Source organism: Pan paniscus, chromosome 13, assembly GCF_029289425.2.
Source record: "Pan paniscus chromosome 13, NHGRI_mPanPan1-v2.0_pri, whole genome shotgun sequence".
In the NCBI taxonomy this organism is placed as follows: Eukaryota; Metazoa; Chordata; class Mammalia; order Primates; family Hominidae; genus Pan; species Pan paniscus.
Genome location: NC_073262.2, coordinates 45,055,992 through 45,068,644, shown reverse-complemented (window position 1 = coordinate 45,068,644; position 12,653 = coordinate 45,055,992). Strand labels below are relative to the sequence as shown.

General features: G+C 37.2%; 1 pseudogene; it reads right to left on the bottom strand.

Moving 5' to 3' along the window:
• Positions 1–12,653, bottom strand: part of LOC117979364 (fatty acyl-CoA reductase 2-like) — a 34,261-nt pseudogene that overhangs the window by 12,094 nt on the left and 9,514 nt on the right.

Here is a 12,653-nt window from a genome sequence, read left to right as displayed (position 1 = left end):
TCTTCTAAAGTATTTATCCATTTCTGGTTTTGTAGCAAAGGCATTATTATACTTCTATAACTTGTCTTACAGAGTCAGATAGAATCAAGCAAAGTTGGCAGAGCCTAGGCATCTACCTAAAAGAAATGCTCTCTCCCATTTCCATGAATACTTTAACTCCTGAGTTCCAGTGGCACTATTTCTGGAGTCCTTTTCAAGGCACATAATCCTAAAGCAGGTGTCACTTGTTACTCTCTTTCAAAGCGTCTTGCTCTTTTTCTTCACAGTACTTTTCAAAATATTTAATATACATTTATTTCCTGTAAAAGTTGCCTACCTCACTGGACTTTAAGATCTATGAGGTTATCCCATGTCTGTTTTATTTTCTACCTTATTGCCCCTGCTCCCCAGGCACAGAGCAATATGTACCTGATGTATATTTTTGCTCTCAATACACATTTGTCATATTTGTATGTGTGCTTGTTCAACTTCTCTCGCTCTGTGTGCAGGTGTGTACTTTCTTGTCATTTCAGGACACTTAGGAATTTCCTTATTTTGCCGCAAGTTCAGCTGCGCATTAAAACTGTTTCACAAAAACATTTTTTTTTTCCAGAACGAGTTTCACTCTGTTGCCCAGTCTGGAGTGCAGTGGTGTGATCTCGGCTCACTGCAGCCTCTGCCTCCTGGATTCAAACCATTCTCCTGCCTCAGCCTCCCAAGTAGCTGGGATTACAGGCAACTGCCACCATGCTCAGCTAATTTTTGTATTTTTAGTATAGACAGGGTTTCACCATGTTGTCCAGACTGATATGGAACTATTTGGGAGGCTGAGGTGGGAGGATTCAGCTACCTTGGCCTCCCAAAGTGCTGGGATTACAGGGGTGAGCCACTGCACCAGGCTTAACATGTTTAGGTGTTTTATATCAGAAGACATTTTTCTGGTCCTCTATTTCAGGAGTTGGCAAACTTCTGTAAAGGGCCAGATAATATTCTCAGCTTTGCGGGCCATGTGATTTATGTCCCAACTACTCAAATAATTCACATTTCCTGTCATCATCAGCATCACTTGAGTTCTAATTTTTTATTATTATTTAAGTAGTAGGAAATCTTCCAGCTGTCAGGATACAAAAGACCTTCAATGGGAGTGTCAGACTCTAAAAGATAAAGTTCAAACTCCCTCCCATATTTGAGTATGAATTTAAAGCTAATATTTGCTGAGCGCTTACTGTGGTTCAGGCACTATTCTAAGTGCCTTTCCTGTGTTAACCCCTTTACATCTCACAACGGTATGAAAGACAATGACCATTATAATCTCCACTTGGAAACTGAGGCTCAGTTACATAAAGTTACACCACCCACTGGTGGATAAAGGACACCAACTCAGGTCTGACTCCAGAAACCATGCTCCACTCAGAATGCTAACCCCCTAACACCCAGTCTTCTATCTCTTGATGAGTTCTGAATTATCACGCAGGTATTCGCCCTTCTCCAGTAGCGACCTTGCCTCAGAAACACATAATCTCACCCCAGCTTCAGAGAAAAGCTGATTGATCTCCATGCACTCTTACACTCTAGACAGTGATTGGCTTATGTCTGAGGTTTCTCAACAAACTAGTACATGGCATAATCTCAGGCCACAGGGGCTGGCCAGAAATGGACAGGTAACCTTAACTAGGCTGATGCGATGGGAGGGAAATTTGCTGAGGGTTTTTAGAAAACAAGTTTCATCAATCTTGGGAGAAAATCGTGGAGAGGGCCAGCCTCTCTTCATCCAATCATTGCCATGTATGTGTGTAAAGCTTGAAGCTACAGCAAACATCTTATTCATCATGAAGATAAAACCAGAACAAAGTGGCAGAGTTGAGAGACTCACAAAGACCAAGGCAGCCAGAGTTCTAGTTGAATCACAGCTGCTCACCACTCTAGTGCTGGATTTTTTCCATTGTACATCAATACACCACATTTGTGTTTTAAACCAGTTTCAACTGGGTTTTCATTCAATGGAGTGTAACCTGACTGCAGTTATTTGAAATCTTTCAAGATCTGGCCTCAGCATACCTTTCTAGTCCTTATTTTTACTTGTCTAGGGCTAAATAAATTACCCAGAGTTTCCCAAACACACCACACCGTTCATGGATTTGCAAGCGTGATTCTTTCTGCCTTCATTGTCCTTTGCTCTCCTCTCCCTGGAGAATTCATGTTGGGTTGCAATTATGTTTTAAATGTCTGTCTCCACCACTTCATTTGGCTACATCATTTTTGTCTTTACACTCTTTGCACTTCTCATGCACTTAAGACATAATAAGCACTCCAATAAGTGTCTATAAGATTAATAAAAAAGATGGGCAACATGGAAATCTGAATCATAATATAAACTTTCTCTACAAGACACTTGCCCTGGCGCACTGGCTCATGCCTGTAATCCCAGCACTTTGGGAGGCCAAGGCTGGTTGATCATGAGGTCAGGAGTTCAAGACCAGCCTGGCCAAGATGGTGAAACCCTGTCTCTACTAAAAATAAAAAAATTAGCGAGATGTGGTGGTGGGCACCTATAATCCCAGCTACTTGGAAGGCTGAGGCAGAAAATTGCTTGAACCTTGGAGACAGAGGTTGCAATGAGCTGAGATTGCACCACTGCACTCCAGTTAAAAAAAAAAAAACCATTTAGATCAATGCTGTCTGGTTAAATATTCTGTGATAATGGAAATGTTCTATACCTGCCCTGTCCAATAAAGTAGCCACTAGGCAAATGTGTCTATTGAGCATTTGAAATGTAGCTAGTATGATGCAAGAAATGAATTTTAAATTTCATTTAATTATAACTGACTAAAAGTTAAGTAGCTAGCAGCTACTATACTGAATACCACAGATGTAGACAACAAATTTTAATAATTTTCCACACATGGGAATGAGTCACCTAAAATGATTTTAGATACCAAGCTAAATAAAAACATCTGGAGATGGTACTATTTTGACTCTATTAATTTTTTTGTTGAAAACAGTATCTACATATTATATATACACACATACATATACACACATATACATATAAATATATACACATACATATACATATAATCTAGAAATTTCTTTCCTTTCAAAAATACTTCATACCTATAACTTAAAAAATATAATTTTATCTTTGTCTTTATTTTGAATTTTCAGTCATTTCAAAGTTAATATGAGCAATAATATCATTAAAAAGTGGGCAAAGGATATGAACAGACACTTCTCAGAAGAAGTTGGCCAACATACATATGAAAGAAAGCTCAACATTACTGATCATCAGATAAATGCAAATCAAAACCACAATGAGAGACCATCTCATGCCAGTCAGAATGGTGATTATTTAAAAGAGTCAGGATACAATAGATGCTGGCGAGGCTGTGGAGAAATAGGAATGCTTTTACACTGCTGGTGAGGATATACATTAGTTTAATCATTGTGGTAGACAGCATGGTGATTCCCCAAGTATCTAAAACCAGAAATACCATTTGACCCTGCAATCCCATTACTCGGTATATACCCAAAGGAATATAAATCATTCAACTTATTGCAGCAAAATTTACAATAGCAAAGACTGGAACCAACCCAAGTGCCCATCAATGATAGACTGGATAAAGAAAATGTGTTACATATACAGCATGGAATGCTATGCAGCCATGAAAAATGAATGACAGCATGTCCTTTGCAGGGACATGGATGAAACTGGAAGCCATCATCCTCAGCAAACTAACACAAGAACAGAAAACCAGACACTGCATGTTCTCATTCAGGGGGTGTTGAACATTGAGAACACATGGACACAGAGAGGGGAACAACATACACCACGGTCTGTTGGGGGATGGGGTGAGGGGAGGGAACTTAGAGGACGGGTCAATAGGTGCAGCAAACCACCATGGCACACGTATACCTATGCAACAAACCTGCACATTCTGTACATGTATCCTCTTTTTAGAAGCAGCAATAAAGAAAAATAAATGACCGCTTCGTTTCAGGAGGTAGAGTTTTCCTCTTAAAGTTTTTCAGATTTTTATCTCAAGGCTTTGGCTTTTTATGCATCTCACTACGTGTAATTTGCAGTTAATACATCAATGCCTTCTGCTCTTCTTCTCTCCTTAAAACATTACATCTTTTTGCTTAACTAAAGTGGTGACTCTCTCTTTTTTTTTTTTTTTTTGTCAGTTCCTATTGCATTTTTCTGCATTTCGCACTCAGGTATTATAACCTGACACTGAGAATGTTAGTCTCAAAAAAAACTGGAAAAACAATGTTTTTCCAGTATAGATTAATTCTGTACTCTTGGCTTTTCCTGATGTATCCAAATTGTTCTATGTAACCAGGAAACTTCACATGCTCTTACTTTTTCTAAAAGCCATCCATTCCCCCTGGTGGAGGTACTACTTGTGTGTGTGTGTGTGTGTGTATTATTATTCTATAATATGGTTTACTTATAACCTTAGACACACACTCTTCAGGCATCTAATTGAATTAAAGTAGTTTTTCATGGGGTTTAATTTCCAGCTTACTCAAAAGGGCATATACCAAGAGAAATGGTCATACTACAAAAGGTTTTTTCTCTTTCTCTAAGTATTCTACCTAACAAGCAGATATTTTATGTTTTAAGATAGCTTCTTGTGGTTTGGGCTGTCTTCATTCGGGTTTTGACCACCTGAAAAAACTAAGTCATCTCTAATACAGGTCTAAGTATTTTTTTTCTCTTGACTATGTAACTTTTGAATTTGTTTTTGAAGTCTTTCCATTATTACTCTGGTTAAATAAGTGATCATTATCTCTCAAGGATATGTAATTCTACTTTAATTAAATATTTTTAGGCTTTTTGCATCCAAACAAATGACAAACTTCCCCAGAATCAAATTCAAGTTTAAGTCTTTTTTACCTAAAATTGACTAAGGGATTTTCTAGTTGGGCTCCTGGGAAGTCTCAAAAGATTTGTCTCCCATTAGGCTTGTTTGACCAGCTCCCAAAATCTTCTCTAGTGTCCGTGAGCTTTCTTTCAAAACAATATGTAGCATTTCCCTTGCTAGTAAACCCCCAATCTTCTCTTTGTTCCCAAATAAATTGTATACTTTAGAGATCCATCTTTATTTTGACTTCAATAGTGGTGATAAATTGATACAATATTCAAGAATCTGTTTTATAACAATACTGTCAATTTAGAAATGCATTTTACTGTGATATAAAATCCTTAACTATTCTACTCCACTGACATTTTGTATTATTTTCTTATTAATTTACAAGCACTTAAAAATTCCTTATTTACATAAGGTTTATATTAGATATAATTTTGTGAGGAAAATAAAAGGTCGGTTTTCTATTTGCATTGTGCTAATTCAGACTGCACTTGGTTCTTCATGCACACTGGTATAAGCGAAGTTTAGACAAATTACTGTAAAAACTGATACACATATAGACCATTATAGTGTTATTTTTAAAAGTACAAGAAACTACTTTAAAAGATCACAAGGAGATTACAGCAAATGAATCTTCATATTCATTACCTCAGTGAAATATAATTTAACACTAGTTTCAATGTCTTTTTTTCCAAAAGACTAATTTTCAAGTGAAAGCTTTAGATCTTTGAAAGTAATAAAATTAAAGATAGAAAAGATACATAATTCATTTCAGCAGTTTTCTGAGAAATACCACATTTTCCAAAATATATGTGTTCTTATAAGAAATGGACTCTCTTTAGGCGATTAGAATATCAGTCTTCTACAACAGGCCAATTTTCAAAGCACTAGGCCTAAGTTCACTCAACCAGTCTCATGAAGCAAAAACTGAATTAAGATATTCCATTTATTTTAGTCCACATATTTATCAAGCAAAGAAACTATGGAACAAAGACTCTTTCTTGCTGAAGTTGTTGGGATTTCCATGGTGCTTAATGCGTGTTTTTTTAAATTGTGAGATCAAAGTTTGAACACAAATCTTGAGCCATTGTATATGTTACCTGGGTAAAAACATTAAACTTGATCTTTTCAAATATCTAATGGAATCCCAGGCACAGTGATTAAAATATGAAGTTAAATATTTAAGAGAAAATTAAACACTAATAATGAAATGAGTTGATTTTCTAAGAAAAGCAAGTATGTAATTAAGCAGACACTCTCAAAACCATTACAACATTCAAAAGCAATCAACATTACAAGTCTTAGGGTGTGTTTTAAATTCCTCATAACCTAAACATATACATATTCATTAATTATTCACTTGCCATGATCAACAATGAAAGATGAGTTAGAAAAACCGGAGGCTTTATTTCAAAAATTACAATCTTTGGTATTGCAGCAAGGAAATAACTTGCTGGTGAAATTAATGACTCCACCTGGCTTTATCTTGGCAATGTTCTGAAATACATGCAATGAACAACTTGACATTGTTTGATGTTCTTAATTCTTTACAGCCATCTCTATGGGTGGTCATAATAGATAAGATCAATCAGAAATGATCATATTATGAAACGTAAATCACTTCACATGACTTATCTGGAAAATGTGCTGGTACTTACTTGCACCATCATCTCAAGTTCCAAGAGCCAAAAACATATACATGCTCATGGAGGAGAATTTCCTTTCTGATTTTAGAACAGTCTGAAAGGGGGTGAAAAAATGAAAAAGGGGGAGCTTACAAATAACAAAAATTATATCCCAAATGAAAATTAGAATGTCTATGGAACTAGTAGCAGTAACAACAGTAGACAAAAGATAGGATGTAGATGTTAAGATGTCTACAAGGGAAGCACAAGACTCCAAATGCTCTTGCTACTAAAACGCAGATTCAAGGTTTACCATCTGTAATATTCTGCTGCCAAGTACATCTATGGCTACTGCTACTGTCTAAAATGAGGATATCTATTAAGAAATCATCAAAAAGGACTGCATAGCAGAAACTTTTCTGATATCAAGGGATCAACTTAACTACAATTATATACAGGTGCCAATTTCCTCTGGAGTAAACTACCACACGGGGCCTCATGTACCAGTTAGATAATCCAAGTCAGCCTTTATTGCATAACCTATCTAAAAGATTGGACTCTACATTCTGGCTCTGCAGAACTGAGAGAAGAAATGTATAAAAAGGATAGTGATATTGCCTTTGTCTATGGGAATTCTTGAGTCTAATAAAAAAATCTGGGAAAAATCTAACTTCATGATTACACTTGGGCACATAGGTGATTAATACGAGTGAAGTAACAACCATAAATACAATCGTAACCACAAGAACAACAGTAATTCAATTTTTCTCACTTCATAGGTGTTCTTATGGTATCTTGTAGGTGCTCTCCCCAAGCCTCAGGTGTTCTTCCATAATCTCAGTTGATGGAAACGCAAACACCACACTCTCCTCTGTTCAATGTCTGCCATCCCTGTCTTTTTGGCCTCTGACTCTTCCCTATACTACTGTCTATGTACTTGAGATCTTCACTGACATAGCTGGGCTCTGTATTTATTGATAAGAGTATCTCTTTTCTCTTAGACTAGGCATGACCAAAAGGTTAATCTGGGTTCAAAGATTAATGACAATGACCACTCAGTTTTTATTCAAGATCAATTTTATTTGTTGTAAAAACAAACAAGCGTTATGTTCCAGACATATATAAGTGAGTAGACTTATGCCCTGGTGCTTCCTTGGCTCTTCACAGGATGCAAAAACAAATCCTGCCAGCAGGAGGTGGCAGGTTGCAGAGATGGCTGGTTGCTCTTTGAGCCATCTTGGCCTTGCCTGGCATGCACAGGCCCCAGCACAGCAAAACATTCAGGGAGTAAGAGTGTTGCACAAAGGATTTTACCAACCTCGTCACATTAAGCAGCATTCAAGGATTTGCTGACCACCACTTAAGCAAATTTTGTGTTATGCTATAGCAATGAACTTACTTGTTCTATTTCTAAACAAAATATTGGGTTCACACACAGGCCTGGACAAAGCTTCCCACTTCTGAACTATTTACTGATCTTCTTATTCTCAAAGAATGCAAGATGAATGATGTGCAATACCATGGCTATGGCATGTGACTTTTCTAGACCTGGATGGTTAGTGTCCCAATATTTAACTGATTTTTGTGGGGGTGAAAATATGCCATCAGTTCTTCCTTCTATCATCCCCATCACTACCATACATGTAATGGCATAATCATGTCACAGTGTGTCCTCAGAATCACTATTCCTAGCTGAGTATACTAAGGCTTTCTATCTAGGTCAGTTCATTGTGTCTGTGTCTCCTCTAAACCCTCCTTCATCATGCCTACCTCGAAGAATTCAGCAAGTGATCATTCACGCAAGCTAAAGGATTTTAGCTTTCTCTGCCATAAAGATTATTGCTAAAATACATACCATACAACAAACCAACCCATTTCCCACAAATCTTACTGTCTGACTTCTCACAGAATACATAATGACTTTTATTGTGTCTCTTCCGTGTTTCTCTTTCCTAACTGAACTTTGTTCTTTATCCATGCCTTCTTCCAATCCTGACATATTTTAAAACCTTTAGCATTTCTGCCTATAATATTTGGGTTTTCTTCTTTTCCTATCTTTATTTGATAAGTCCCGTACAAATATTTTCCCCATAATCACAATGTTTTCTTTTCACTTTGCTCAAGAACTGAGTTATGAGCTCCAAATTTGGACAAACTCTACATTGGCTAAGTTTTAGTCATTTGCACTGCTAAGAAAGATGACAATTCAACATGCTGAAGATGACTTCCTCCCTTATAAAGGGGCTAACACAGAGAGCAATACTGTTCATGCTTCTGATTCTTGATCACAAGAATTGCTTTAGGCAATTACAATCATGTCTCCTCTGACATATCATATTAGTCAAGTGAGACAGAGAAAGAATATGTCCTATGTCACATAGCTGGGTGGTGACAGCTGCTTTAGCATCAGCACACTGCGTTCCCTCTGATTTCTTCATTCATCTCTAAGTAGCAGTAAAGCCGGTCCTGAATACTGACTTTGACACTCAGCTTTCTCCACATCCTTCCTGTCACTGCCTTTGAGACTACTTCAGATTCTTCCCTTAACTTCTATTTCTCCATCTGTAAAATTGGGTTGATGAGGTTATCTTCCTTCGGTAGCTGTGACAATAAAAATGGGATCATCATGCATCCTCCTTAGCCCCACGAGTAAGCTCCCAGTAAGTGAGGTTGTCATCATTACTGGATATTTAAGATTCTCTACCTATTTGAAAAACCCTAGCGACAGAGTCTCAGTTGCTTTTCTTTTTGAGTGAATGATCACTTGCTGAATTCATCAAGCAGGCGCTTTAACATTTACCTTCCTTTATTATGCTGGAGCATTTTTAATGTAGGAGGCTTCTGTGGCTTCTCACTATGACTGCTTTGTTTGTTCAAAACTTATACAGGTTGAGTATCCTTTATCTGAAATGCTTGGGTCAGAAGTGTGTTGGGTTTCAACTGTTTTCAGATTTTGGAATATTTGCTTCAATGCAATGAGGTATCTTGGGAATGGGAGCCATGTCTAAACACAAAATTCACTTATGCTTCATACACACTTAGCCACATACACATAACCTGAAGGTAATCTTATACAATATTTTAAATAATTTTATGCATGAAACAAAGTTTTGAATGTGTTTTGACTGTGACCCATCACATGAGGTAAGATGTGCGGAATTTTCCACTTGTGGCATGATGTCAGCACTCAAAACTTTTGGATTTTGGAGAATTCTAGATTTTGGATTTTCAGAGTAGGTGTGTTCAATCTGTATATATGGGTCAGATTCAGTTGTCTCCTTTAATCTTTGGCTGAAGGAAGCCCTAAAGACTTTGGGGCCTCAATCTCCCATATGCAGTGACATTGTCAAAGCCATTGACTCAGCTTCTCACCTGGGTTTCCTTCCAGTGAGCCACAGATAGAAGTCACAGATGATGGCAGGGGCCTGCTGGCTGATGGCATTCCAGTACTGGGTTCTGAAGTTGCTGGTGGTGAAATCAGCATATGGCCTCGTCAAAGCTCTCACAAATGGAATTGGAATTTCAAAGGTTGCCAAGACCTGGAATCCTGGGGGAAAAAAAGAGAGTAAGTGCTAGAGGAGAATAGGAGAATATAAGCCCAACATAGTGGAAGGTATTTATAATGGGTCACAACAATAAAGACAAAGGATTTGCTGTGTAGAGTCAAGAATCAATTTCTGAGAACAACGTAAAGATTTTTATGCTAGGCAAGTGGTTATCTGCAAAATGAGACAATGTGAATGGGTTAAGAATTGTACCCTTTATTTGAAACACCTACTATAAAACAAATTCTTGGGGAAACATGTAGTCAATAAAAGGGGGTACTGTTCAGAAAAACATAAATCCACATTTAATTCTAAGGTTATCTAGTCTATTCTGAAAGCCCCAAGAAAGAGGCTAGAAACTTTATTTCCCTGGCTGGACCATTACTGTCAGAACCATTTAGAAAGTTTCTTAATATTTTATTTGAATCTTTATTAAAAGTTTAACTTAAAAATTCTAAAGGCAAGATTTTCTTGTGTTAGTTTACTTTAAATATTTCTCTGGGAATATGTAAGACTCAACTGTCCACTCTGGTATCCAGGGTTTTATCCATAGTAGTGTTTTTATATTAATACTTAGATTAAGCTGAACTAAGAACTGTTTACATACATTTGTGAATTCAGCAGTTCTTTCAAAAAGATACTCATTTGAATTCAATTTTATTTAAGGTATGTAGGTTTCATATGCCTAAGCTCATTATTCAATTATGATGTCAGTTATTATAGTACTACGATTATTGCCCTACTTAAAAAAAATGGCATTTTTTTAAAATCTAAAAATCTATCTGAAAAATATAACTCCTCTTCAGAGAAGATTCTCAAGAATCATCTGGTCCATAGGGATTTATACTTTAAAAAGATGGTGGTAAATAAGAAAGTTATGTACAGGTTGATAGCATAAGAGATTCTGATCTCAACACTGATGTTCTGATCTATATATCCATATACTTATTCAACATTTCCACCTGGAGGTGTAAGAGACATTCACATTTAACAGCTCTAAAATGGGCCTCCTGATACACCCACTGCTAACCACCCCCCTCCCAATACATACACAAACTTGCTATTTCACCAGTCTTCTACCTCTAACCAAATGCTAATTCAATTTGTTTAGTAGTTCAACCAAAAACTTTGGGGTTATCCTTGATTCTTCTCTTTCTTTAACAACCCACACACAATTGAACAAAATCTATCAGCTCTGTTTGAAAAATACCCAGAATCATAATTTCCACCTGCTAGCTCTCTGATCCAAACCACTACTGTAGCCTGGAATGTTGCAATACTGTCCTAAGTGGTCTCTGCCACTACCCCTGTAACCCTAGTCGGACCTCCATGTAGCAGCCAGAGGGATTCTTGTAAAATGTAACTCAGAGTGTATTACAGGAACTTTCCCATTCAGAGCCCTTCAATGGAATCTCTTCTCATTTAGAGGCAAAGCCATGGTCTGCAAGGGCTTGCACTCTCTGCATCCTCACTCTCTCTGCCCACCACTCTGACTTCACCTCTTACCGCTCCCCCTCTCAGTACTTCTGCTGCAGCCATACTGGCCTCCTTGCTGTCCTTGAATATGATTAAAGAACTTCAGCACTTACTGTTTCTTCAACTTGGAATATTTCATCCACGTGTCCCTCTGATTTGCCCTCTCACTTCTTTCAGGTCTCTACTAAGATGACACCTTATCAGAGAGACTTTCTTTGGCCATCACATATCAAATAGCAGCCTTCCCACAATACTGTTTACTTCTTTAATCTGTTTTATTTTTCTGCAATCACTCAACCATATCTGATGTATATTTCTCCTTTCTAAGATTTAAGTACCATAACAAAATTTTGTCTGTTTTGTTTGAACCTATACAGTACCTTGAAAAGTGGCTGACAGGTAATCAGTGCCTGATAAACATTTTTTGACTAAACGAATCAATAGATATCTCAGCAACATACACTTACTTTCCTTTTCCTAAATCTGTATCAATCCTTCCTTTAGTCATTTCAAATATATTTATTTAGCATTTAACACTTGCCAGGCACTGTGGTAGATGCTGAGGTAAAAAAAATTACATATGATATATTCTCTGTCTTTAAAGAACTGGCAGTCTGGTGGGACATGTGGACAATTCATGATTACAATCTTTTGCCTGAGTATTCTGCTAGAGGCCAGTACAATATGCTCTGGAGGAACACAAAAGAAGCATCTAGCTCTGTCTGGGTGCCAGGAAGGAAGGGGAGGGGTGGGGCTAGGTTTGGAAAGGGTTTCTAAGAAAGCTGTCCATATGGTAATAGCAAGCATTTACTAAAATGTTCACTGTTCTAACCACTGTACTAAGCACTTTATCTCACTACGTTCTCCCAAGAGCTCCCTAGAATAGAATAATTATTATTTTCACTGATAGATAAAAAAAATTGATCTACAGGGAGAAACTGAGAGACTTTTTCCAACTGATACAACTCATAAGAGTGGAGTCTACTAAATGGCGGGACGCATATCAGCATATAACATCTATGTGAGCATGGATTTCTGTTTAGTGATATATCCCTCGGCACCAAGAATAATGTCTATTTAATAAATACAGGAGTGAGTGAATGAGCTATGATTTGAATCCAAGTCTATTAGATCTCAAAGCCCAAGACTTTTAA